The sequence below is a fragment of the Choloepus didactylus genome, chromosome 10 (genome assembly GCF_015220235.1).
Source record: "Choloepus didactylus isolate mChoDid1 chromosome 10, mChoDid1.pri, whole genome shotgun sequence".
Taxonomy (NCBI): domain Eukaryota; kingdom Metazoa; phylum Chordata; class Mammalia; order Pilosa; family Megalonychidae; genus Choloepus; species Choloepus didactylus.
The window spans coordinates 2,132,090-2,158,068 of NC_051316.1; the positions used below are offsets into that span (position 1 = coordinate 2,132,090).

Here is a 25,979-nt window from a genome sequence, read left to right on the forward strand (position 1 = left end):
GGCCCTCTCTCTCTAGCTAAGCCAACTTGGCAGGAGAAATCACTGACCTCCCCCCTATGTGGGATCAGACACCCAGGGGAGTGAATCTCCCTGGCAATGTGGAATATGACTCCCAGGGAGGAATGCAGACCCAGCATTGTGGGATGGAGAGCATCTTCTTGAATAAAAGGGGGAAGTGAAAGGAAATGAAATAAGCTTCAGTGGCAGAGAGATTCCAAAAGGAGCCAAGAGGGCACTCTGGTGGGCACTGTTATGCGCAATATAGACAACTCTTTTTTTCAGGTATCTACCAACTCTTTTCAGGTGGTAGATACCTGAAACTATCAAACTACAACCCAGAACCCATGAATCTTGAAGACAATTGTATAAAAATGTAGCTTATGAGGGGTGACAATGTGATTGGGAAAGCCAATATAAACCATGATCCCCTTTGTCTAGTTTATGGATGGATGAGTAGAAAAATGGGGGAAGGGAAAAGACAATCAAACAAACAAACAAAGGCACCCACTGTTCTTTTTTACTTTAATTGCCCCCTTTCACTTTAATTATTCTTGTTATTTTTATGTGTGTGGTAAAGAAGGTGTCAGGGATTGATTTTGGTGATGAATGCACAACTATGTAATGGTACTGTGAACAATTGAATGTATGATTTCTTTTGTATGACTGAATGGTATGTGAATATATCTCAATAAAATGAATAAAAAATATTCTATATATCTATTGTCCTGTATCATTCTATCTTCCCCCTCTCTCTCTCACTCTCTCACTCTCTCTCTCTCCCTCTCACTCTCTCCATCCCCACATCTATTTTCTCAAAGTTGAGAGCCAGTTGCACACATCATACTCCTTGAACACATAATACTTTGATGTACATTTTCTCCAAACAAGGATATTCATTCATGTAATCACCTTAAGTGCAGTTATCACATTTGATAATTTTAACATGTATAAAGCTTTATTCTATGTTACAGTTTTTTATGTCCCAATAATGTCCTTTTTTAATTTTAAATTCAGTTTTATTGAGATATATTCATATACCATACAATCATCCATGGTGTACAATCAACTGTTTACAGTACCATCTTATAGTTGTGCATTCATCACCGCAATCTATTTTTGAGCATTTTCCTTATACCAGAAAAAATAAGAATAAGAATAAAAAAAGAACACCCAAATAAACCCCCATCCCACCCTATTTTTCATTTAGTTTTTGTCTGCATTTTTCTACTTATCCATCCATACACTGGAGAAAGGGAGTGTGATCCACAGGGTTTTCACAATCACACTAACCCCTTGTAATCTACATTGTTATACAGTTGTCTTCAGGAGTCAAGGCTACTAGTTTGCAGTTTGGTAATTTCTGATATTTACTTCTAGCTATTCCAATAGAATAAAATCTAAAAAGTGTTATTTATATGGCACATAAGAATGTCCATCAGAGTGACCTCTTGACTCCATTTGAAATCTCTCAGCCACTGAAGCTTTATTTTGTTTCACTTCACATCCCCCTTTTGGTCAAGAAGATGCTTTCAATCCCATGATGCTGGGTCCATATTCATCCCTGGGAGTCATATCCTGCATTTCCAGGGAGATTTATACCCCTAGGTGTCAGGTCCCACATAGGGGGGAGGGCAGTGAGATCACCTGCCAAGGTAGCTTTGTTAGTCTGCTCATTGAATTTTGCCTTGTCGGTCTTCATCTTTCTGTATATATGTTCTATTTGCATAATAGGGAATGTATGGGACTGAAATTGTGGAAATGTAATCCATAATAATTTTGGAAATTACCTATATAATTGCATGTTGAGTTGTACATTGAGAGTTGACACCTTTCTGTATATATGTATGTTATATTTTACAACAATGGAAATGGCTGAGGTTGTGGAACTGTGACACATGACATTCTTTCAAATTTGTTCTCCAACTACTTGTGAAATCATATTTTGAAAGTTACCACTGTTATGTATATATGTTAAAGTTCAGAATAAAAAAATTTAAAAATAAAAAATACAAAAATACAAAAAAGAATACAATGAACAATTGTATGCCAACAAAGTAGATAATCAAGATGAAATGGACAAATTCCTAGAAAACAAATTACTTAACTGACCCCAAAAGTAATTAAACTATAACAATTATAGAGATTGAATCAGTAACATAAAAACCTCACAAGAAAGAAAAGTTATGGACCAGATGATTTCACTGTTGAATTCTACCAAGCAGTTAAAGAAGAACTAACACAAAATCTTCTCAAACTCTTCCAAAAACCTGAAAAGGAGGGAACACTCACTAACTCATTCTATGTGGACAGCATCTCCCTCAAACTAAGCCAGATGAAGACAGCACAAGAAAAACAAATCATCTACCAATTTCTCTCATTGACAGAGATCCAAATTTGATCAGGAAAATATTAGCAAGCCATATCCAAAAGCATAGTGAAAGGATTATAAACAAAGATTAAGTAGGATTTATCCTAGGAATGCTACAGTGGTTCAACAGAAAATCAACGTAATACACATTAATAGAATAACAACAACAAATGCAAACAATAGATGATCATCCCATCACATTAATATAACAAAAAAACCCAGAACACATATCATACCAATAAACAGAAAAGGATTTGTGAAAATTCAAAACAGCTTCATGGGGAAAACCCTTCTAACACTAGGAAAAGAAGGAAACACCCTCAACATGATAAAGGCCATTTATGAAAAGCTCACATCTAACATCATACTCAATGGTGAAAGGCTGAAAGCTTTCCCCATAAGATCACAAAAAGACAAGAGTGCCCACTTTCCTCACTGCTATTTAACATTGTACCAGAAATTCTAGTCAGAGCAATTAGGGAGGAAAAATGCATTCAAGTTGGAAAGGAAGAAGTAAAACCAACTCTATTACCAGTTGAAATGAACCTATATATGGAAATCCCAAGACCTTCACAGAAAGCTACTAGGGGTAACAAATGAATTCAGTAAAGTTTCCAGGTAAAAGATCAACATAAGACTCTATTGTGTCTCTGTACCCTAGCAATGAACAATCTAAAATGCAAAGTTAGAAAATAATTACATATATGATAGCATCTAACAGAATGAAATATCTAAAAATGAATTTAACCCAGAAGATGAAAGACCTGTACACTGAAAACTACAAAACATTGCAGAAAGAAATCAAAGAAGATCTAAATAAATGACAAGATATCTTGTATATGTGTATTGGGAGACTTAATACATTGCTAACCTGTCAATACTACCCAATGTTATCTACAGATTCAATGCAATCCCTATCAAAATTCCAGGAGACTTATTTTGCAGAAAAATATGTGATCCTCAGGTTCATACAGTATTGCAAGTAGCTCCAAATACCCCAAACATTTTTTTTAAATGAAGAATGAAGTTGGAAGACACACTCAATTTCAGAACTCACTACAAAACTACAGTAATCAAAACAGAGTAGTACTGGCATATGGATACACATATAGATCAATGGAATATAATTGAAAGCCAGAAATAGTCCCATACATATATGGTCAATTGATTTTCAACAAGGGTTCCAAGTACATGCAATCTGGAAAGAATGAGCTCTTGAAGAATTGGTGCTGTGACAACTAGATATAAAATGCAAAAGAATGAAATTGGACCCCTGTATCATATCATATACAAAAATTAATTCAAAATGGATCAAGGCCCTAAATATAAGAGTTAAACCACAAACTCTTAGAAGATAACTTAGGTGAAAATTTACATGACCCTATATTTGGAATGGATTCTGAGATATGACACCAAAAGCATAAGAAATAAAACTAAAAAGTTAAATGGGCTGTTATCAAAATAAACACTTATACATCAGACATTATCAAGAAAGCAAAAAGATGACACAGAATGGGAGAAAATGGTTGCAAATCAGATATCTGATAAGGGCTTAACATCTGGAATATACAAATAACTCCTACAATTCAATAATATAAATATAAACTAAACAATTAAATGCTGGGTGAACACTCAGCAGGTAAACTTACATCCTTCCCGTCTATGTGACCCATGACTCCCAGGGATATAAATCACCCTGGCAACATGGGACATGACTCCTGAGGATTAGCCTGGACCCAGCATCATGGGATTGAGAAAGTCTTGTGCAAAAGGGGGAAGAGCAATGAAACAATATAAAGTCTCAATAGAAATTGGAAGCTATTCTTATGCATTATATAGATATCCCTTTTCAATTTTTAGTGTATTGGAATAGCTAAAAGGAAATACCTGAAACTGTTGAACTGCAACCCAGTAGCGTTGATTCTTGAGGGTGATTGCATAACTATGTAGCTTACATGGTGTGACTGTGTGATTATAAAAATCTTGTGGCTCACACTCCCTTTATCCAGAGTATGGAAAGATGAGTAGAAAAATGGGAACAAAAATTAAATGAATAATAGAGGGGGATGGGATGTTTTGGATGTTCTCCTTGTATTTTCTTATTTTTATTTTTTTGGACTAATGAACATGTTCAAAAATTGATTTTTGTGATGATGGCACAACTATAGGATGGTACTGTGAACAACTGATTGTACACTATGGATGATTGTAGGGTATGTGACTATATCTCAATAAAATTGAATTGGAAAAAAATCCTTCAAAAAGGGCTTGAACAGGCATTTCTCCAAAGAGGGCATATAAATGGTCAAAAGGCTCATGAAAAGATGCTCAACATCATCAACAATTAGGGAAATGCAAATGAAAACCCAAATGAGACACCACTTCATATTCACTATGATAAGTTTTTCTTTAATGGAAAATAATGTGTTGGTGAGGATATGGAGAAATTAGAATCCACTTGCATTATTGATGGGAATGTAAAATGGTGTGGTCAAAGTGTAAAACAGGATGGCATGGCACAAAAATTTAAACATAGAATAATCATATGACACAGAAATTCCATTCATAAGTATATACTCAGATGAACTGAAAACAGGGACTCAGATCCTTGTGTACCAGTGTTCACAGTAGTATTCACAATAGTCAGAGGTGAAAACAACCCAAATGTCCATCAACAGTGAATGGACAATTGAGGTGTTGTATATACATCCCATTGAATATAATTCAGCCATAAGAAGCTATAAGTTCTGATATAAGCTATAACATGGATGAACCTTGAAATCATTATTTTGTGAAATAAGCATGGCAATAAGGAAACATAATATATGATTCCAGTTATATATTTAGAAATAGCAAGTTTATAGAGACAGAAAGTAGATTAGAGGCTACCCAGAGATGAGGAGAGGCAGTAAGGTGCAGTTGCTATTTGGTGGGTACAGTTTTTGTAAATTTTAGAAATTTTGAAACTAAATAATAAAACAAAATCCAAACCAAGCTCAACTACTAAGACTGAGTCCAGTTCCCACATCAAAGGCCTAGCAGAAGAGAAGTGTTACTTGTGAAACATAAATACTATTCATCTCACTTTTTACTATCCTACAGAATATGTCTGGTTTTTGCCCAAATATTACTACCAAAAAAAGCAAGAGAAAAAGAAAAACATCATCAAGAGAGAAAGTGACCAACAAAACTGAACTCAGATCCCAAACCCAAATTTAGAACCATCCAACAGGGAAAGATGGAAGCAGCAACAAGAAAGTAGAGATGTAGGAAAAAACAAACAACTCCTTCACTCTCCCTCAACATGACAGATGAAAAAATGCCTTCTGGCTCATCTGGAACTTCAACTCATCCATGGAAAGAATCAGTGAATATAGGTCAATAGAAGTTACCCAAACTGAAATACAAAGAGAAAAAGTAAAATGAAATAGAACAGGACTTCCAAGAGCTGTGAGATAAGATCAAATTTCCCAACAAATGTGTAATTGGAATCCCACAAGGAGAAGAGCCAGAACAGAGCGGAAATCAATATTTGGAGAAGGCTTAGAAATTTCCAAAAGTAATAAAATACATCAAACTACAGATTAAAGAAACTCAGACTCACCAAGCAAGATAAACATTAAATACACACACACACACACACACACACACACACACACACACACACACACACACACACACCTAAACATACCTTCAAACTTCTGTCAACATGACATACAGGGGAACAGGGGTAAGGATTACAGTAGACTCTTGTCAGAAACTAGGCAATTTAGAGGACACTTTTTCAAGTGATTAAAGGAAAACCACTTTAACCTAGCAAAAAAATTTCAAAAATATAGGGAAAATGAAGACTTTTCAGAAAAACAAAAACTTTTAATAAAAAAGGTTAGACAAAACCCAGCAGATTCACACAAGACATGTTAAAGTAATTCTACAAGCAAAGGAATTACACCAGTCCAAAATTTGGATACACAAAACAAATGAAGAGCACAGGAAATGATGAAAATGAGGGTGAATGTATAATTCACATTTAATCCTTTTTAACCACTCTAAAAGATAATCAATTGTCTAAAGAAAACCATGGCAGTGCATTGTGCATTACGGCATAAGTAAAAGTCAAAAGTATGACAATAAGAGCACAAAGGATGGGAGTGAGGACTTGGATGCATACTATTTGTAAGTCTCTTACACTACACATGGATTGGTAGAATGTTCTTTGAAGGTAGAGTAGATGTGTATTGTAAACCCTCAGGTAGCCACTAAAAAATGAAAAATTAAATGGTGGTAAGTGGACAGGGTCAATATGCAGATTGGATGGCCTGAACACAGCATCTGGCACAAGTGCCCAATAAACAGAACCTGGGCTCTAAGTCCTGTTTTCTGCTCCACATCTGACTTAGGACCAGAGGGAAAGAGGGATTACAGCCAGTGAAGGGACCTTGTTTGGGTGCAGCACTGCTGCTCAAGTCCCCTTGGAGCCTGAGCCAAAATGAAAAATCAGTAGTGCTGATCCTGTTTGTAGTTAGTATTTTGATATTTTTTATCATGAATGTTTAGCACTAAGTTCAGCTTTTTAAAATACCACATCAACATATTACTTATCTTGATTACTGAGTTTTCAATGCCTCTCTCACCTCACTCTAGTCCCAGCCCTGTTGGGGAGAAAATCATTGAGAGAAACCTGGTCTGAGCCCTTTGGACCCAGGATACATGGATTGTGGGCTCCCACCTGCTGTGCTCCTCTAAGGAGTGAGGGTGGAACCCAGGGTTTTGGAGGAGAAATTTCCTAGGGGAGCCTGGATCATAACCCAAGGGAGAGGTATTGTGGGCCCTTGTATCCCCCAAAGAATCTGTCTTCAACTGGAGGCACAGACTTATCTGACACTCTGAGCAGGGTTGTAATTCTAAATTGTTGTTACAGCAAGAAAAAGGGCCATTCCTAACTATCTCTGTTTCAGCATATTGAGACTAGTCTTTTTCTATTCCCTGATCCCACTCCCCTCTGCCTTCTACGGACACTCTGATCCCAAAGAAAGGAATGACTGAACCACTCTCTCAAGATCCCATTTATGTTCCCTCTGTCCTTCATGGAATACTACCCAGGACATTAGCCACTCTCTCTCCATTCCTGTGAGGTGTCTGCTTTCCCCAGAACCACCCAAAGCCTGGCTCCCAGGGATTCTGTTCCAGCAAAGGGTCCAGGAGGACTGGTGTCCAACACCTGTCAGCCCTCCTAATATGCAAATAGATATTAGATAAGTCTCCCCAAGAGGCACCACCCTGGGGCCATTAAAAAGGCCTTGTCATGGGCAGCTGGGTCACAGGCTTTCTCAGAGGAATCTCCATGGACTTCATTCTGTAGACTAGAGGTGGGATCATTAGGAGGCAGGTCGAGATGGTCTTGCAGCCTCCTGCAGATCAGGAGTTTTAAAAAACTGTGTTCTGCTAAATATGGAGGAAAGTGCAGGAATTGCCAGGTAGTTTCTATAGAGGAAAAGGAATACAGGGGCATGCCCCCTACCAGATTTGAATGTGTTAACAAAATGATGATGACCACCATCTCCTCAAATGTCTCAAACCAGTGATACAGATCCTATCATGATCCCCAGTTTTCAGAAGACAAAAGATACAGAGAGAGGATAAATAAATTGCCCAAGGACACACAGCTATAGTCTGGATTCAAGTGAGAATAGAAAATTCAGAAGTAGGTGCAAGTATGTTTAAGATGTGCTAAAAAATGGCCTTTCACCTTAGAGAGCCTGGGGGAGAAGGAGAAAGAGCCTATGTTTACAACAAGTATTGGTTAAACACAGGTGGGCACTACATTTTACTGGTATACTGAGCTTCATTAGATATGAAGGTTAAAAAGCATTGTTCTCCTTTAGAACACTTACTATTTGACTTCTGAGAAAATGGGAGAGTGGGTGAGGCAGAGTGGGTTTCTCCTCCTTGAAGGAAACTAGAGAGGGGCTGGAGGATGCCTAGGACCATGGATTCAGGGTGTGACCAGCCATAGAGGGACCCCTAAAGTACATGGTAGGGACATGGATAAAACTGCAGAGAAACTGTTCCTCGAGGGTTGGGGTGAGTTTGTTAGGCCAGGACTGCCTCCTGGGCCAGCAGTGGTAAAACAGCCATGAGGCAAGGGAGTGAGCAGTGGCTCTCCATTCCCATGCACCCACATTAGCAATTAACTGGTGACATAATCCTTCACAGTCATATGGCCAGGAGCTCCCATGAGGGACCCCAGGGAGGCAGCAGACAAGCATTGACCTCATATTCTCTCCCACACAGATTTCAGGGGGTGCACAGCAAGAAGCAGAGACAAGAAAGGGTGCCACATGGATGCTTCATGATCCCCTCCCATACCCCAGAGGCTCACAGGCACACAGCAGGTAGGAAGAGGGGCACATTTGAACTGGGACAGAAAAGTCTGCAACAGATGGGGCTGGGAGAACTGGAAATCCATATCCAAAAGAATGAAAGAGGACTCCTACCTCACACCCTACACAAAAACTAACTCAAAGTGGATCAAAGATCTCAATATAAAAGAAAGTACCATAAAACCCCTAGAAGATAATGTAGGGAAACATCTTCAAGACCTTGTATTAGGCGGCCACTTCCTAGAATTTATACCCAAAGCACAAGCAACAAAAGAAAAAGTAGGTAACTGGGAACTCCTCAAGCTTAGAAGTTTCTGTACCTCAAAGGAATTTGTCAAAAAGGTAAAGATGCAGCCACCTCAATGGGAAAAAATTTTGGGAAACCATGTATCTGACAAAAGACTGATATCTTGCATATATAAAGAAATCCTACAACTCAGTGATGATAGTACAGACAGCCCAAATATAAAATGGGCAAAAGATATGCAAAGATATTCTTTCTGAAGAGGGAGTACAAATGGCTAAAAAAAAAACACATGAAAAATGTTCATCTTCACTAGCTATTAGGGAAATATAACTTACAGCACAATAAAACCCATAGAAGATGATAGAAGGAAACATTTTCAAGACCTAGTAATAGGAGATAATTTGTTAGACCATATACCCAAAGCACAAGCAACAAAAGAAGAAAACAGATAAATGGGAACTCCTCAAAATCAAAAGCCTCTGTGCCTCAATAAACTTTACCAAAAAGGTGAAGAGGCAACCAACTCAATGGAGAAAATATTTGGAAACCACATGTCTGTTAAGAGACTGATATCCTGCGTATATAAAGAAATCCTGAAACTCAATGACAATGGTACAAACAACCCAATTTTAAAATGGGCAAAAGATATGAAAACACATTTTTTCTGAAGAGGAAATACAAATGGCTAAAAAACACATGAAAAATGTTCATCTTCACTAGCTATTAGGGAAATGCAAATCAAAATCACAATGAGATACCATCTCATACCAATGAGAATGGCTGCCATTAAACAAATAGGAAACAACACTGGAGAGGATGTGGAGAAATTGGAACTCTTATTAATTGCTGGTGGGAATGTATAATGGTATAGCCACTGTGGAAGTCAGTTTGGCAGTTTCTCAGAAAACTAGATATCAATTTGCCCTACAATCCAGCAATTCCACTTCTCAATATATACCCAGAGGTTCTGACAGCAGTGACATAAACAGATATTTGCACATCAATGTTTATAGCAGCATTGTTCACAATTGCAAAGAGATAGAAACAATCCAAGTGTCCATGAACAGATGAGTGGATAAACAAAATATAGTATATACCTATGATGGAGAACTATGAAGCAGTAAGAAGGATCAAGGTCCTGAAACAGATGGCAACATGTATGAACCTTGAAGATATAATGCTGAGTGAAATAAGTCAGACACAAAAGGAGAGATATTGTTAAGTTGCCACTACTATGAACTCCCTGAACAATGTCCAATCAATGCCTTATAATGTAGAATATTGGGGACCTAGAGATAGAAGCTAGTACAGGGGGAATAATAGCAATATGTTCAGATATGTTAGTAAGGGTAAATTTAAAGTTATGAGAATGGATAGGGGTGATAACAGTTTGTTAATGGGATTATAAGTATCAGAGCTGCACTGAAGGTGAACAGGATTGAAAGGGATTGTTTGAAGGCATGTATCACACAGATCAGCACTACACATATAGAAAGTGCTTGCATAATATATTTTTAAGCTATGACACAGGAACAGAGAGTTGACAACAGAGTGGTATATGGGGAAAAGCTATCTATTGCATACCAGGAACTCTAATTAATAGGAATACCTTACTTGTGTCACACAAATACTAGGGACAAATAATTATGGGATAAAAAGACCTATGGGATGTTTTGGGTTATGAGAATTGTTTAAAATGGTGAATGGTGAGGACTGTATGACTAAGGAAGGATAATGTGAGATATTGATTGAGTATCATGGGCAGAACATATGCCATGTGAAAGGAGGACCCCTCCTATTTTATAAGTCAAGCCCTCAACATTGAGTCTTGCTCTTCTGAAACTTATGGTTCTAAAGGGGAGGCTAAGCCTACCTATAATTATGCCTATGAGCCACCACCAGAGAACCTCTTTTGTTGCTCAAATGTGGACATTCTCTCTCTAAGCTCAACTCTGCAGATAAATTCATCACTCACCTCCCAACATGGGACAGGATTCCCCAGGTGATTGAGTCTCCCTGGCATATGGGACACTATTCTGGAAATGAGCCTGACCCTGGCATCAAGGGCTTGAATATGCCTTTTTGACCAAAATGGGGAAAAGAAAGGCAACAAATAAGGTTTCAGTGGCTAAGCAATTTCAAATACACTTGAGAAGCTGTCCTGGGGGTTACTCCAATGCAAGCTTCAGCTAGTTATCCCAAATGGCCACAATGTGGTAAGCCCAAATCAACAGTAGTCCCCCAAACCCTAAAGAATTTTCAGGTTCCTATCTGAGACTATAAAAGTTTCACTCATTAAGTTTATTCTTCAGAAACTTAAATCATTCAGACAGCTCCTGTTCCACCTAAGTCCCCAAACCTAGAGGCAACAGTCTCTTCAAGAACATCAACAAGTTGTGTCTGCTTTTCCCATAATGTCAACACCTATTTCAACATGAACAAGTTAGGGTGTTCACTACCTAGGCATCCCTAAAGATTGGGGAACTGATTAAACTAGAGGAAGGGGTAGCAACAGACAAGAGGGAATTTAACAGAGGATTATGAATATTGTATATATAATTTTCATTTTCTTAGTTGCTAGGGTATTAGAATAGCTAGAAGGAAAAATTGAAGTGGTGTCACTATAACTCATAACAGTTTTGAAATTTCCTATATAGCTACTTGTTAAATTGTATATATGTATTACTTCACAATAAGGAAAATATATGTATTTTTGTATATATGTAATACTTCACAATATATGTATTTTTGTATATATGTAATACTTCACAATAAGGAAAAAACTGAAACTGTGGTACTGAAAACCCATAACATTCTTGGAAATTTCCTATATAACTACTTGTTAAATTGCACTTGGAAAGTAATCACTTCTGTGTACATAAGTTATATTCTGCAATAAAAATATACTTACTATTTATGCAGTGAAGTGCTGAGGTTAAGAGTGTAGGCTTTAGAGTCTGACAGCCATGGGTTCAAAATCTGAGCAGCCACTTACTGGCAGGGGTCTTTTGGAAGTGTTTTAGAATTCATTGGACATTGTTTCCTGACAATAAAGGGCAACAGCAAGCCCAGATCAAAGGGACAACTAAGGCACTGTTTGTAAAATGAAACATCTTACTTGGGACTTACTGAGTGTACAGCAACACAAAATAGTAACTGATTTTAAAACAATGAAAATTTAGAATCATAGAATTTGTTGAATTACTTTAAGATTTAATTTAATAGTACATGGTACTTTGCTTGATATTCTTGACAGGTTACATTGCATGCTGTAACTTATTAGTGTTTTATGGATAATCAGGAATACATTCACTGAGCATCCAATGAGTCCTAGAGAAAGGGCCCATGACTGATTCACAAAAATGTTTCACTGTAAGTAGGAGATTTGCTGCAGCAAAAGAAAAGCTTAATGCAGACTTAAATTCTCTGACTTCCATCCATTTCCCACCTTTGTCCCACTTGCTCCAGCTTCTGTAGACTTGGTCATGATTGCATCAACCCAACCCTATTAACACCTGTTTTGTCTTTCCACTCCTTAAAATAGAAAACCACAAGATTATCACTTTTCAAAAATTAGAAAACATGGATAAACACAAAGGAGAAAATTAATATGCCTTATTATTTTATATATCACTCCAGGAACAACCATAGTTGAGTAATGTGGCATCTATCATTTACCTCCACCACTCCAGGAGGGCTCCTATCCTGGAAAGTGTCTTGCAGTGCCCTTTCTATTGTACAACATATCAGGGACGTCCTTCAGGCCTGTCAATGAGCATTCAACCCATCCGTCCCACAGTCATGGTTTACTTGGCAAATCTTCCACTGGCCCCATGGAGTGTTTTGAGATTTTCCTTGAACTAATCAAATGTTTATCTTCCCACCTAATTCTTTCGAATAAATAAAGCCACAATGTCAGAATTCTTTCTTTCCAGGTAGCCCTTGCCCACCCTATAGAAGTCAATGCAAAGTCTCCGTCTCTCACCTTGAGAACTTCTTCCCTGCTTCCTGTGGCTAACAACCAGCCTTTGATTTGCTCCCCAACACTGCCAGTTCCACAAGAAGAGAGGCTGGTATTCACTACAAGGCTCACCATTCACGTATTCACTAGAAGTGTCTCAATCCAGGATTTGAGCAGTTTGGTAACTGCCCAACAATTATTTAACCCTGGTCATGGAGAACCGCCAAGAAACCCGCAGGATCCTCAAGCCCCACTCTCTTCCTCTCCACAGCACAGCTGTGCCCGCAGACCCAGGGTTACAGTGAGGTCGGGCCTGCAGGGGGTCAGGGCAAAGGTCAAAAGCTCTAAGGACAGCCCTGCAGTTCTTCCTATCAGGAAGTTGCCCCTACCTGGCGCCCTCCAACTCCTTGGACAGGGACCCCTGGGGTGGAAAAACAAGCATCCCCAGAAGGGCCTCTCCTCAGACCTGTCCCGCCCCATCCTTGGGGTCTGGGTTTACGAGGTGTCACCCCCCCTCCCAACCAGGTCCTGGAAGCCAGAGGTGGGGGCAGGGGCAGAGAGCAGTGGGTGCCAGGGGCTAAGGTCAGAGGATTACCTACCCCAGGCCCCACTGCAACCAGCGTCTCCAGAGCCAGCCTCGGCTCCCAGAGTAACTTGGGGCCAAGGCAGTGGGGGTTGTCAAAGGCTCATCACTTCCTCCACCCACCAGCTACTGGGATGGGGGTTCCTGCGCTCACCCCCTCCTTACCGCTGGCTAGGATATGGGCGCTTCTGCTCACTGAGGGCGCTAAGAACGTAGCTTCCACCCGCAAGGTCCTGATCTCGGAGGCTCAGGGGTTCGCAGGGTGGGGACGTAGAGAGGGCGCAGCGTCCAGGGGCTCCGGTGGGAAGCGGCCGTCCCTTTCCAGACCAAAACCCAACTCCACCAGCTCGGCGAACTGCCAAGCCCGCCCCTCGCGCCCCCGCCCCTCCCAGCACCGGAAGCCCTGGGACCCGAGCCGAGGGGCGGGGCCGGCCCTCTCCCGCGGGCTTGGAGCGCAGGCGCAGCCCACACTGTACGGCCTGCGACCCCTCGGCCCCGCCCCTGGCACCACCTTGGCTCCCAGGCCTCCACCGACCACAGGCAAAGTTCCTTAGGCTGCGGAAATGGCGGCGAGGAGTACCCAGGCCCTGGAGACCCTGGTGAGTCCGGACACTGGGGGCTATGTGTGCGTGTGGGGTGGTGGTGGCTGTCGCAGCATCCAGAGGTAGGAGCGCCCAGGCCGGGTGCAGCAGGAAGTGCAGGGGTCTGCTGAGCCGCGGGGTGAGCCCCGACAGGTATTAGTGCCAGGCGGGTGGGGGTCGTCTCCCCGCACACGCCCAACAAGTTTCCTCTACTCTATCAACGCCATATATACCCAAGTCAAAACCCAGGCAACCCCAGATGAATCCATTTCTGATCTTAAATTCCGGGTTGGTGGTGAGACTGCCCACCTGCAGTGTAGGCCTGGCCTCCAGCTTTGTCTCCTCATCCCCCCTCTAGCTGCTCCCAAATGTCTGGTGGGGAGGAGTCTGTGCTGAAGGAAGCAGGGTCCTGAGGAGCCCTCCCTGGAAGCTTTGCTCCTTTGAAGAGGAGACCTGGGGTCTTTGGCCCCTTATCTGAAGTCCAGAGCTTCCTGCAGTCAGTGGGATACTGTTACTAGATGAAGGCAATGGATTCTTTTACCCTATGTGCTCAAATGACCAATTCCTGAGACACTGGGGTTTCAAAGAGAGAAAGACTTTTATTGCTAGGCAGGAAGCAGGAGAACAGATGGCCTGTCGGTCCAAAATCTTTATCCCCAAACTGCAGTAATTCGGATAGCTTTAAAGCATGAAAAGATGGGCAGATTTTGGATAATGAGTATAGTGGCCCCCAGATTATGTAATTAGAGGTGATCCAATTTTTGAGCTTGCACAGAATTGATTACTTGCTTGATCACAGAACATATGTAAGAAAATGGCAGGCTTAATATGATGATGGGTGTGATTTTTAGTATTATAATGAGGTATAGGTGACTTGTAGGTTAAAGTCTAAGCTACTGTGCATGTCAGGTGGGCCCATTTTGGTTAGATCCAGCTTCTGTTACCAAGATAACTTTGGACTTGTGGTGGGTTAGTTCTTGCTGACCCAAGACCCTTCATTAATAAACACTAGGGGCTGTCTTTTGTGGTCATAAGACTTTGGAGTTAAAAAAAAATACATAAATGGGTGCAAGTGAAAGTCACAAGGTTTTTTACAATCATAAGGGCACAAGATAAAGGCTATACAATCATTATCAGAGATCAAGGCAGCTGGATTACAATTCAGGTCAGGTATTTCCTTCTATCTACTCTAATATACCAGAAAGTAAAAAGCAATATCTATGTAATGGTTCAGTAATCATCATCAGTCCTTAAATCTTAACTTCTTGGTTACAATGTGTGGACCATGGTGGCTGCTAAAAGCTCTGATTAGTGTCTGGGAACTGTTGGGCCAGTAAAGTCTGGGAAGTGGGGGATCCAGAGACTAGTGAGTCTCCCTCATGGGGTGAGATGGAGAGGGAAGGGGGAGCAGCAGCAGGACCTGGAAAGAACCAGCCTGAGAATTCCAAGGGCAGTGTGCAGGGGCAGCCAGGATGGAGAGAATGAGAAAGAGCAGACCACTTGTGGCAGCGGAACAGACAGGGCCTGCCACCTGCCCTCTTTGGAAACTAGGTTCTTGCTGCCATTTGAAAATCCGTTTGGCATTATCAATGAAAACTGTTGATGTCCATATTAATTTTGTTAATTCTCCACTTTAATTTCAGTTCTGCAAGTCTTCTTTGGAAATAGTTCAGCTGTGAACAGAGGTGTTGTGTTTGAAAAGGCAGGCACCAGGATGCCACCTAGGTGTCCATGGGTGGGGGGACCTGCTTCAACCACCTGTAGTCCTCCATTGATGGAACACATGGTGGGACTGTGTTTATGGGCAAAGACTCATGTGCCATTGTCAGGCAGACTGAGGGTGGCACAGGTAATGGCCTGTCTCTGAGGTTAAAATGGGTGTATGTGCACCTACTTAGATTTGTATAAACTGAGGAATAAATCAGAAATCCTGAGAATCCAACCAACCAGGGCTTAGCTCTGAAGGAGCCAAGTAGAGGATCCATGGGGGAGAACACATGACTCCCCAGGTGGCAGAGTAGCCTTCTGGGTTTAGATGAGTTCTGTGCTCAGACATGGAGGCCAGCCTGCTGTGGTTACCACCTTGAAAGCTTTGGATATTTCCATGTCCTCACCTGCCAAGTGGGGAAGCTCTAGGAGTCACCTCACATGCTCCTGTGAAGGAATCTGGATTAAAGCTCCCATGCAGGACCTGTCCCTGCCAGGATTCACAAGCACACTGCTAACTGGGCCTTTTCTTTCTTGACCTATCTGTTTCATTGGTTGGACCAGGGCAGCTTCTGCTTCTTCATGTTTTCCAGTATTTGTCAAGTAAAATTTTGTTTCTTTTTCCAAAATCAAAATGCTTATATGCATATGGTGACAGTAGTCTTGTAGCTTTAGTTGTTCCTTTGCTGAAATGGAAATGGCATCCACCAACCCTAGCCAGGGTGCTTCCTAAGTACATGGGAAGGCATGTGACTTCTGTGGCAGATGCCAGGAAAATCCTGGGGCAGCAGACAGCAGCCCCCAGAGAGCTGAGAGCCCAGAAGAGGAGCCAGAGAGAAGCCCAATTGCAAACTGTAGGGTAAGGGTGGAGGATGTGAAGTGCAAAGAGTGTCCAGGTGGAGCTATGTTGTTGGGGTGCCAGTGTCAGCATGGCCAACAGGGGCAGAGGAGAGGTTCAGAGACAAAGGTGAGCTGTGGAAGGTGGCCAAGGTCACCTATGTGGCGCTCAGAGTTCCTAGAGGACTGCATTCTTTAGAGGATTGAGAGGAAATTCTCCAGGGCATCTGGCACCCCTCATGCCTACCTTTTCTCAGGTGGACTCCTGTGACTTGGAGGCAAAATGTGGAAATGATCTGAGGATGGGGAGGCTGTGGCTGGTGCCATGTGCGTGGTGTGGTGATCTGGCTGGTGATGCTGAGACTTCCCCAAGTTGGTAGCATGGGACCCTGGCCTGAGATGTATTGCAGAGCTACCTGGCACTGCTGTGGGAGAGCAGAGATGCAGGCCCACCAGCCCTGGAACTTGTGGCACTTGTAGGACGGTTGTGCTGTGACCTGCAAGATGACCTGTTCAAGGTGGAGCCCTTGGTGGAGGCTCTGCTGGAGAGCTGAACCTGCCTGCACCTGGTGGACAGTGTGGACATTTTGCCAGTGTGCACATGCATGCTGGCCTGGCAGGAGCAGCCTCAGGCTGCTTGCTAGCTCCTAGAGGTAGGCCTGGGCTGGATGGGGAGGGTGGAGGGAAGCAGGGCTGCCCTGAGTGCAGGTCAAAGTGTCAACAATGTGTCTAGGTAGCTCATCCCAGGTACCAAGGCCGTCTTCACTTGGCAGCAAACTTGAACTGTGCTGGTGTGATGCTATTGATGGTCTCTATTTACCCACTTATCTGATGATTTGTGACATAAATAAGTGTGGGGTTGATTAAGGGATGCTAGCCTAGGTTATGCTGGAATAGTGCAGGTTTATGGTGTATGCCTTGTATACCTTCCTCAAATCTTTTTTAAAACACTTTTTATTGTGAAATATATATACAAGAAAAGTGATAAATTTCAAAATGTAGTTTACCAGGTAGTTATAGAGCAAATTTCAAAGTATAGTATGGGTTACAGTTCCACAATTTCAGGTATTTCCTTCTGGCTGTTCTAATACACTAGAAACTAAAAAAAGAAATATATGTATAATGATTCAGTAGTCGTTTAGTAAGCCCATCTCCCCTCACACCAACACCAGCAGACTAGAGTAAAAGCTGCTTTGGCTGTGAGAACAGCAGAAGGGAGAACAAGAAAAAGAGGCTACTATTGAGAACCCAGGCATATGTGTTCTGTGCAGATTTGCACTGTGGATATGAGGAGGCTGGTGAGCTAGTATAGTGGACAGACTGCCAGAGGCTGGAATGATTCCTTCCTGATGCTTTTCATGACCTTTTTATTCCCTCCGCTAGTTTGTAGGTGGGACCTGTGACTTGTAGCCCATAGAATATGGCAAAAGTGAAGTAATTTTGCAGATGAAATTAAGGTCCCAGATCAGTAATTTTGCTTTACTCAAAAGTGGGATTGCACTGGATTAACCAGAGTTAATCAGGTAAAAACCCTTCAGAGAGGGACTGGTACCTTCCTGAAGGCAGAAACAATTGAAATCCTCTTTCCAGGAGGGTACCTTCATTCTAAACTCAAAATAATTTTTAGAGGTCAGTAATCAGCATACTCTGAATGATAAGCAGGCATACAAAGAAAGATACACATTTTAAAAGATTTTGATATCCTTATTTGAAAAATGATTCTCAAATTTTGAAGTTTTTAAATGTTTTAACCAGGAAGCATCCTCTTATAATTTAGTTGTGAAATATTGAATTTTATTGAGGAAAATAATATTAAGATGACACAAAGTATATTCTTATCCATTTAATAATGTTTATTTGAGGTACTTCTAAAAGCATCTTTGAAGTGCTTATTAGAAACATTTCTTAGAAACATTCATAAATTCAATGTACTTGAGAACATACAAAAATAGCATGCTTTCTATCAAAGAAAAGAGAAATTAAAAATGTGATGCAAATCAATCTTCATGTGTAAAAGGGATTTTGAAAAGATATCTCTTGAGGATCATGGTGGATGACAGCCATAATTTCCTGCTTTGCTCTCATTTCTTTTCTGAGAATGGGGCCCTACACCTTGGCTTAGTCCCTAGAATGCTGATGACCACTTTACAATTCTAGTATCCAACTTGAGAAGGCCTAGGCCCTGGACAACTCTTGAAGGTTTTAACCCTGATCTCCCTACTCTCTACTCTGAAATGACCCTTTGAATCATTGGATGCAAAGACTGATGTTGCTATGATTTAGTGAGCTGAGAAAACATATTTCAGCAATTTTCCAGAATGCACCATATTTTAATGAGTACTCAAAAGATCAACAAACCATAATGTTGGAAGGAAAACCACTTTTAAAATATTCCTGGGATGAAAAAAAAAAGTTAATTAGCCATGCAATTATAACTGTTTTAAGCACTTTTCTTGTTTAAGCAGAAAGTACTTGGATTTATAATATCAAGTCATTCCAAAATATTTACAGAGAATTTGAATCTTTGTTGAAAAATTAGGAAAAAATTAACTTTGTTCCAAAGCATTCTTTTCTAACATTCCTTGTTGGCTACAATATGATATAATTAAATTTTGAACTCCAAATTTTAGGGCTTCAATCCTGAACATGCCCCAAACATTTGGATTTGTTATAGCTATCCTATTCCATATGATCATCTAGCATAGACACTGTAATGGAAGTAAACATCATACAATGAAGTGATGACTATGGAGTAAAAGAAAGATACTTATCTTTATTTTTTATCATTTCATATATGTTTAGGTTTCACCTTCCTGGGGATTTATCAATTCAGAAATATATCTGGATTGTTTAATATACATAAAAATATATAGTTTATATATATATAAATGTATATATACAAGTATATAGTTTAAGTATTTATAAATATACATATTACACACATATATACACATTCATACACACATATAGAAAACCTAATTTAATCTTGAATATGCAAACAATTTCATAATTTTATTAAATCCAAATAGGCCAGTCCAAAATATGTGAAATTTTTTGAGTTCATGCAAATATCATAAACTCCCTCCAAGGAGGAGATAAGTATCTTCATATATGTTTGGATGAGGTTTCCAAGGATGTGCATTTACAAAACTCTGAGAATATCAAGGTTTTCTACTCAATTGGAATGTTTTGCCTTATCTTTTTGGTATTCAATCAAAATTTACTCATTGTAGAATAATAAAATAGAAAAAAAGAACAGTTAACCAGAAAGAAGCAGAATTAGCCTTTTATCTCACCAGAGGTTTTGCTTACAAATTGTCTGTTTTCTTGTACATCTAACATTCATTTAGTTTATTGGTCTCACATTCATTGTACATTTTTAATCTCTTCTGGATCTGAGGTTATTCATCATTCACAATATACTACATATGTGTTTATTTCTTCTCTTTCTCTTTTGATGTACATTGGAGTGCATTGGTTATATGAAGAAATTAAATGGATCTACATCTTTGTTCTATTTAAAGAATCTTATTTTACATAGATTTTTTGATTATATATCATTTCTAAACAATATCCTAATATCATGATCTCATTATTTCCTTGCTATTGTTTTCTCAGCTTTTTCTTGTTATTTTACTATCTTTTCCTCCACATGTGCTGCAACTCTCACTTAATGCAGTTCTTTCAATATTATATCTTCAATTCAATCTTTAAATATTTTTCCATGTGTGCATAAACTGTGATTTTTCCTCTTGTTTTTATAATTTTTGATCTTTAAGTTAGATTTTGGGAAACAGGGTACTGATTTTGTAGTTTCTAAATGTCATTATAAATATGAATATTGATTTTTAATTTTCTTTTATTTGTCCATTTAACAGATAAATGCAAGCTGGAATATTTATAGCATTTAACAGTTTTGTGAAACCCCAAGTACTAAAGCATCACCAGTTTTGTTTTTATAGATGTAAAGCCCAGGTTCCTCCCAAACTCCAGCCATTTTCCCAGAGTTTATGAAAATTTAGCTTCAGAATAAAGCAGGCAAGTGTACTTATTAAAAGTAGAAAGAGAAAACTAGAGACAGAGAGAGAGAGATTGGGAGGAAGAGACAGGAGGTGACTTATTGTAACTAGTCTATTTGGGTTGATGGAAAGGTTTAGTAATGGATGGTGGTTGTGATAGCACAACTTTGTGAATACAATCAACAGCAATGAATGTTATAGTTGAATGTGGTTAAAAGGGGGATGTTTAGGTTTATATGCTACTAGAACAAAAATTTAAAAACAGAAAGAGGACAATACAACACAGTGAACCTTAATGCAAATGATAGACAGTAGTTAATAGTATAATTATAAAATGTTCTTTCATGAATTGTAATAGATACACCTCAGTAATGTATAATTTAAATAATAGGGTTGTATGTGGGAACAACTGTGCTTTATGCATGAGCTTTTCTGTAAACCTACTACTCTAATAAAACAAATGAAAAAAGTAATAGGATTCAGATAAAAAAGGAAAAAAATTTAAGGGGATGATTTACAGAATAAATAGGAAAAAATAATTATTGTGTATCCACAGCTAAGTGGTCCTATTTTGTGGTTTAGCTTATGTTCCTTGGATTCTTTTTATATTCCAGTCACTGTACTGTGTTTACATAGAAAATATAATTTAATCTTTATAATAATCTTATTAGATAGATGAGGAAACTGATGTTAAAAGAGTTTCATAAATTTGCCTAAAGGTAAGGAAGAATCCAATGCAGTCATATTCCAGGATTGGCTGAAGATGAGAGAATAGGCACAGGTTGTGGATTCAATGTTTCAATGTTTGGGGAATAACTGGAAATAGGAGAAAAAATATAAGGATGTAATATCTCACACTTTGTTCTGTGTTTTAGGCTCAGCTAGCTTTGACTGTTGTTATTCTCATAAGTATGATATTGATGTGCACAAAACCACATAATAAGTATACTGGACTCTAGAAAATATATGTCTACAACTTTGGAACTTTTGACATGTAAAGAAGGGATTTCTAGTGGGAGAAGAAGTTCAGGTAAAAATTTGATACTGGGATATTAATGCATCTAAAATCTCACTAATTTCCTGTCTACCACTGTTTTAGAAAGCATTTTATGTTTAAATTTCAGACATTTCTTCAGAAGTATTTCATTGCCTATGTTATTCACTGCACAGTGCTCTTCTTTATACCTTATACTCTGAGGACAATGCCTCAGTGAACAAGAGTCCCTAATCTCAATCCATTGAAGGAGTTGATTTTGTATAAAAATGCAACCGTACAGAGTAATAAATGCTGTGTTAATTTGCCAGGTTGCTATAATAAATACCACAGACTGGTTGGCTTCACCAACAATTTATTGTTGGCAGTTTGGGAGGCTAGCAGTCCAAAAGCAAGGTAGTGGCAAGCCTGCCTTCTCTGATGTCTGTCGGGGCAGACATAACTCAGCCCCGAACCACGTCACATTCACATAGCAATCTGTCCTCCTCTGCCTCTACCTCTGGCTTCTAATTCTGCTCAGTCATCTGTGTCTCTGTCTAGTGTCAGGGGTTCATTTCTTTACACCTCATAACTATGATCTCCATTAGAAAAGGACTGAGCCTAATCAGGTCCTGATTTAATAGGTTTGGGCTTCATCAAGTTACCTCCTACTCAATTAAGTGTATAGGGACAGGCAGTAGTTTAAAAGTAAAGAGAACTTAAGAAAAGAATTCACCTTTAACACAGTTTTACTAAAAGAGCACTTAAGCTAAAAGAAACAAGTTTACAATGTAAAAATTAATTGGTACATTACCGAGAGGGAGCCCCCACTCCTCTGGATACAGCTGATTTTGAGACTAGAAGAGCTCCTTTTTGTTTGAGTTACAGACAATTTATAGCATCTTGATTTAGAGTAACTTTAAGTTATATTCTATTTTTATGTTAAATGATGCTTCATGAACATGAATATCTCATTTGAAGCATCGTCATCCATGAGTGTCAAGATCAAAGGAGGGTATCCACATTATCAGAGACTTAGCCTTGAATGCCTATAAAATTCTACTGATAATATTTTTACTAATTAAGCTATGATTTCTGTAAGAGCAATATAATATACCTTTACTTGCATAAAGACTAAAAATTGGAAAAGAGATTACTGTTACTTGTTTCTAACTTATTAATATAGTTTTTTCATTTCATTCTATGATTATTTAGCCATTTCATCATACTGATAAACATATATTTGATTAGAACTGTACTTAACCTTGCTACATTATTTATGACTTATTTATGGTTAAAATAACAGCAGCAGCTCCATCCTGTTTTCACAGAGGACTAGGTGATTATGTGTTATCTATATGTAAGAAGGTTGAGAGGGCCTTTCTGCTTTCTTGAAAATATTCACAGGTTTTTTAACTGTTTAGCTTCTCCTTCAAGTTCTAATATGGGACTTGAAGGATATGAATCATCTGTCCCAGTTAATGTGGGGAGGCCTTTCCACTTTTTGTCATTTGGAAATTGTACTTGACAGTTTTTAAGTAACAGTTCTCTTAAATATGCTTTTATATCAGCATAATAACTGGTTCTTTTTTTGGTATACAAAAGTTACCCAAAACAACAGATGCTCTTTAGGCATATGTTTCTTTAATATTTTTTCAAAGCATGTTACTGTATCATTGATAGTGAAAATTGAGGATTGATATGGATGTATATTACAGTCTATTGCATATGACATAACTACATAACTGCCATTCTTTAAAGGATGAAATTCTAAGTAAGGAGATGAAATTGCTTTTCCAGTTACTGGTTGTTTACTTCCAGTTTTATTGCCACAAGTTTGATGTAGATTAAGTTCTTCACAAATAAGCTAATCTCTTTGTTCACATCTTTTAGGCTCTAAAGAATAAAACTCAGGACATTATTGACTAATATTTGTATAATGTTGGTGTATCTTTGTTAAAGTAAGCTGAGTTCCTGTTTTTACTAAATGTCCAATGTTTAATACTTGCCAGTTAGTATAGAACACTTTGTTAGGTAGAATTATTTGATAATAAATCCCTATTTCCCAGATACTTTTAATTGGAGATGTGTAAGTTTTCTTTATATCATATATATTGCTGCATGACACTCACTTAACTATTTGCCTGCCATGATGAGGAATATTAAGACCTTCATTAATCCATGTTCCGTTTAATATTCTTCAGTCAATTCTCCCTTCTGTGGAGGGTATTCTGAAATTTTGTATATAAAATAGTATCAACATGGCTGTAGTTAATTCACCTATATGCTGAGTGTCCTTCATGTTGGCTTCCAAGAGAGTCACCACATGGTCATTTAATATATGTAATCCATCAGCAAAGAGATACTCATTTAAGTCAGAAAGATTAGATACTGTTGCTGTTTAATTAGCCATCATAAGGCTTACTTTCTCAAGTCTTTGAGTGTTGGGCTTTTTCATCCTCATTTTAAGGGACAAGGATTTATTTTTGTTTACTCTTAATTTATATATTAGACATATTGACTTCACTGTCTAACTCCCATCTCTTATCTTCAGTTGGAAGTTCTTTAATATTAATAGTATTACTCTCTGAGTTATAAAATTTCATTTAAGTAGCTACACACTCTCTACATGATGTTTTTTACCTTTTGCTATGCATTTCTGATATAGTGATTTTACCTTATATTTAGTCCCTACAATTTTCCTTTCCTGTTTACATATTGGTGCAAGGAACTTTTTTAGAGTATGCTAATTGTCTGCAGTCCCTTTTAATTTCAGAGACAGTCTATTTTGCATAATAAAGGCAGAATTCACCTGGAGAAGACTGTGATTCATATTGACATTTAACTTGTTCTTCTTGTATATTGTTTGGGTCAGGGATTTGTCTCCAAAATTGACATGTATAAGGATGAATATTCTTAGTTTTAATAAAGTTAACATATTCAGGTAATATGCTCTTACATTCTTTTGAAAATATCCACAATTCCTTCCCATAAGGAATAAGTAGTATATGTGGTATTTAGGAAGTGTCAGAAATAAAGCAGTACCTGTAAGGGAATACATGCTCACTCGGTTCTGGAGGAGAAAAGAATTTATTTATGATCTTGCAAGACAGGGCACACAGCCAGAAATGGCACATGGGAAAAAGAACTTGGTGATCTTTTAATCTCCTATTCCTAATGTGTGGGTCCCTCCCTGTTTCCCCATTGGCTGGGTACTACAGAGGTTGCAGCCTATCTGAGGGAGCTAACTAGCTCATCTTTGAGATTTTGAATTGTACAGCCTATCCAAGGGAGTTCATTCAGTTTAAATTTCCTGCTGGAAGTTCCTGCCTCTGATTATACCCCCTATCCCTTTACATTCCAGTAACCCTGGTTATTTTTCCATATAAGGAGCTGGTGCAGATTCTAGGCTTACATCATGGCTCTCTCTCTCTTCCCTTTACCACAAAGCCTGTTTAAGCTGGTTCTGCCACCATTTCCCCTATTCCATGCTGCCTTTATGTGAAAAACTAAACTTAACCCTTTCTTACAGATTTCCTTCTCTTTCTTTTTTTTTAAACCTTTTAAGTTTTTACATTTCAGTTTCTCAAATTTGCTAAGAGCTTTTTCACATTCCTCATCATAGGACTCTTTCTTCTTAAGGGAGGTACAGATTGTTCTGCTGATATTCTTGATTAGAGTGTTTTTGATGGGACTCTGAACTAGCCTCTGGGCACACAGGATGATGTAGCACCCTGGTGCTGCAAATATTCCAGCTGAAATGATAAGGAAAGTTAAAATAGATGTTGCAATTCCTTTCCATTTCCTGAACCAATTTTTCAATGATTCTGTGAGTGGGTTGTTAATGCCAGAATTTTTTGCTAGTTCCTGAAATAAGGCTGTTAAGCCTTGTAGAGCTTTGGAGATAGTTCCATTGGGTGCTGTATTATTGGGGATGAATGTGCAACAACTTCCCCCAACCATAGCACAGACACCTCCTTTTTTAGCTAGCATCATGTCTAGGGCCATTCTATTTTCCCATGCCATTTGGCTAGTGACTGTTCTGCTATTCCTTTAATGACATCCCTGGTATAGTTGATAAATCTTAGCTAATGATCCACATTTTTATTGATGGTGACCCACCAGAATAAGAACACTTCACATCCTGCAGCTACTTGATTTCTAGCTTTAAACTCGTTAGGAACTTCCCAGAGAACCCCTATACTATCTACATAAATTCTTCCATTGAAGGAACCAGGTACATGTACATTTCTCTTTTCTCCTTTGCCTTGGGTTGGTAACTTTCCTTTACTTTCATATGCCAGGGTGAATGAGATAGCC

The 25,979-nt window shown here is 38.9% G+C and overlaps 1 protein-coding gene and 1 pseudogene across 1 annotated transcript in view; both read left to right on the forward strand.

Annotated features, from left to right (window-relative positions):
- The first annotated feature begins 14,006 nt into the window (after positions 1–14,006).
- The window catches only part of LOC119505139 (zinc finger protein 705A-like), a 100,865-nt gene continuing 88,892 nt past the window's right edge, over positions 14,007–25,979 (forward strand). Inside the window, exon 1 of the mRNA XM_037797801.1 lies at positions 14,007–14,141. The gene's annotated coding sequence lies outside the window, so the exon portion shown is untranslated. The remainder of the gene's footprint in view (positions 14,142–25,979) is intronic.
- Positions 14,106–25,979, forward strand: part of LOC119505137 — an 82,495-nt pseudogene continuing 70,621 nt past the window's right edge.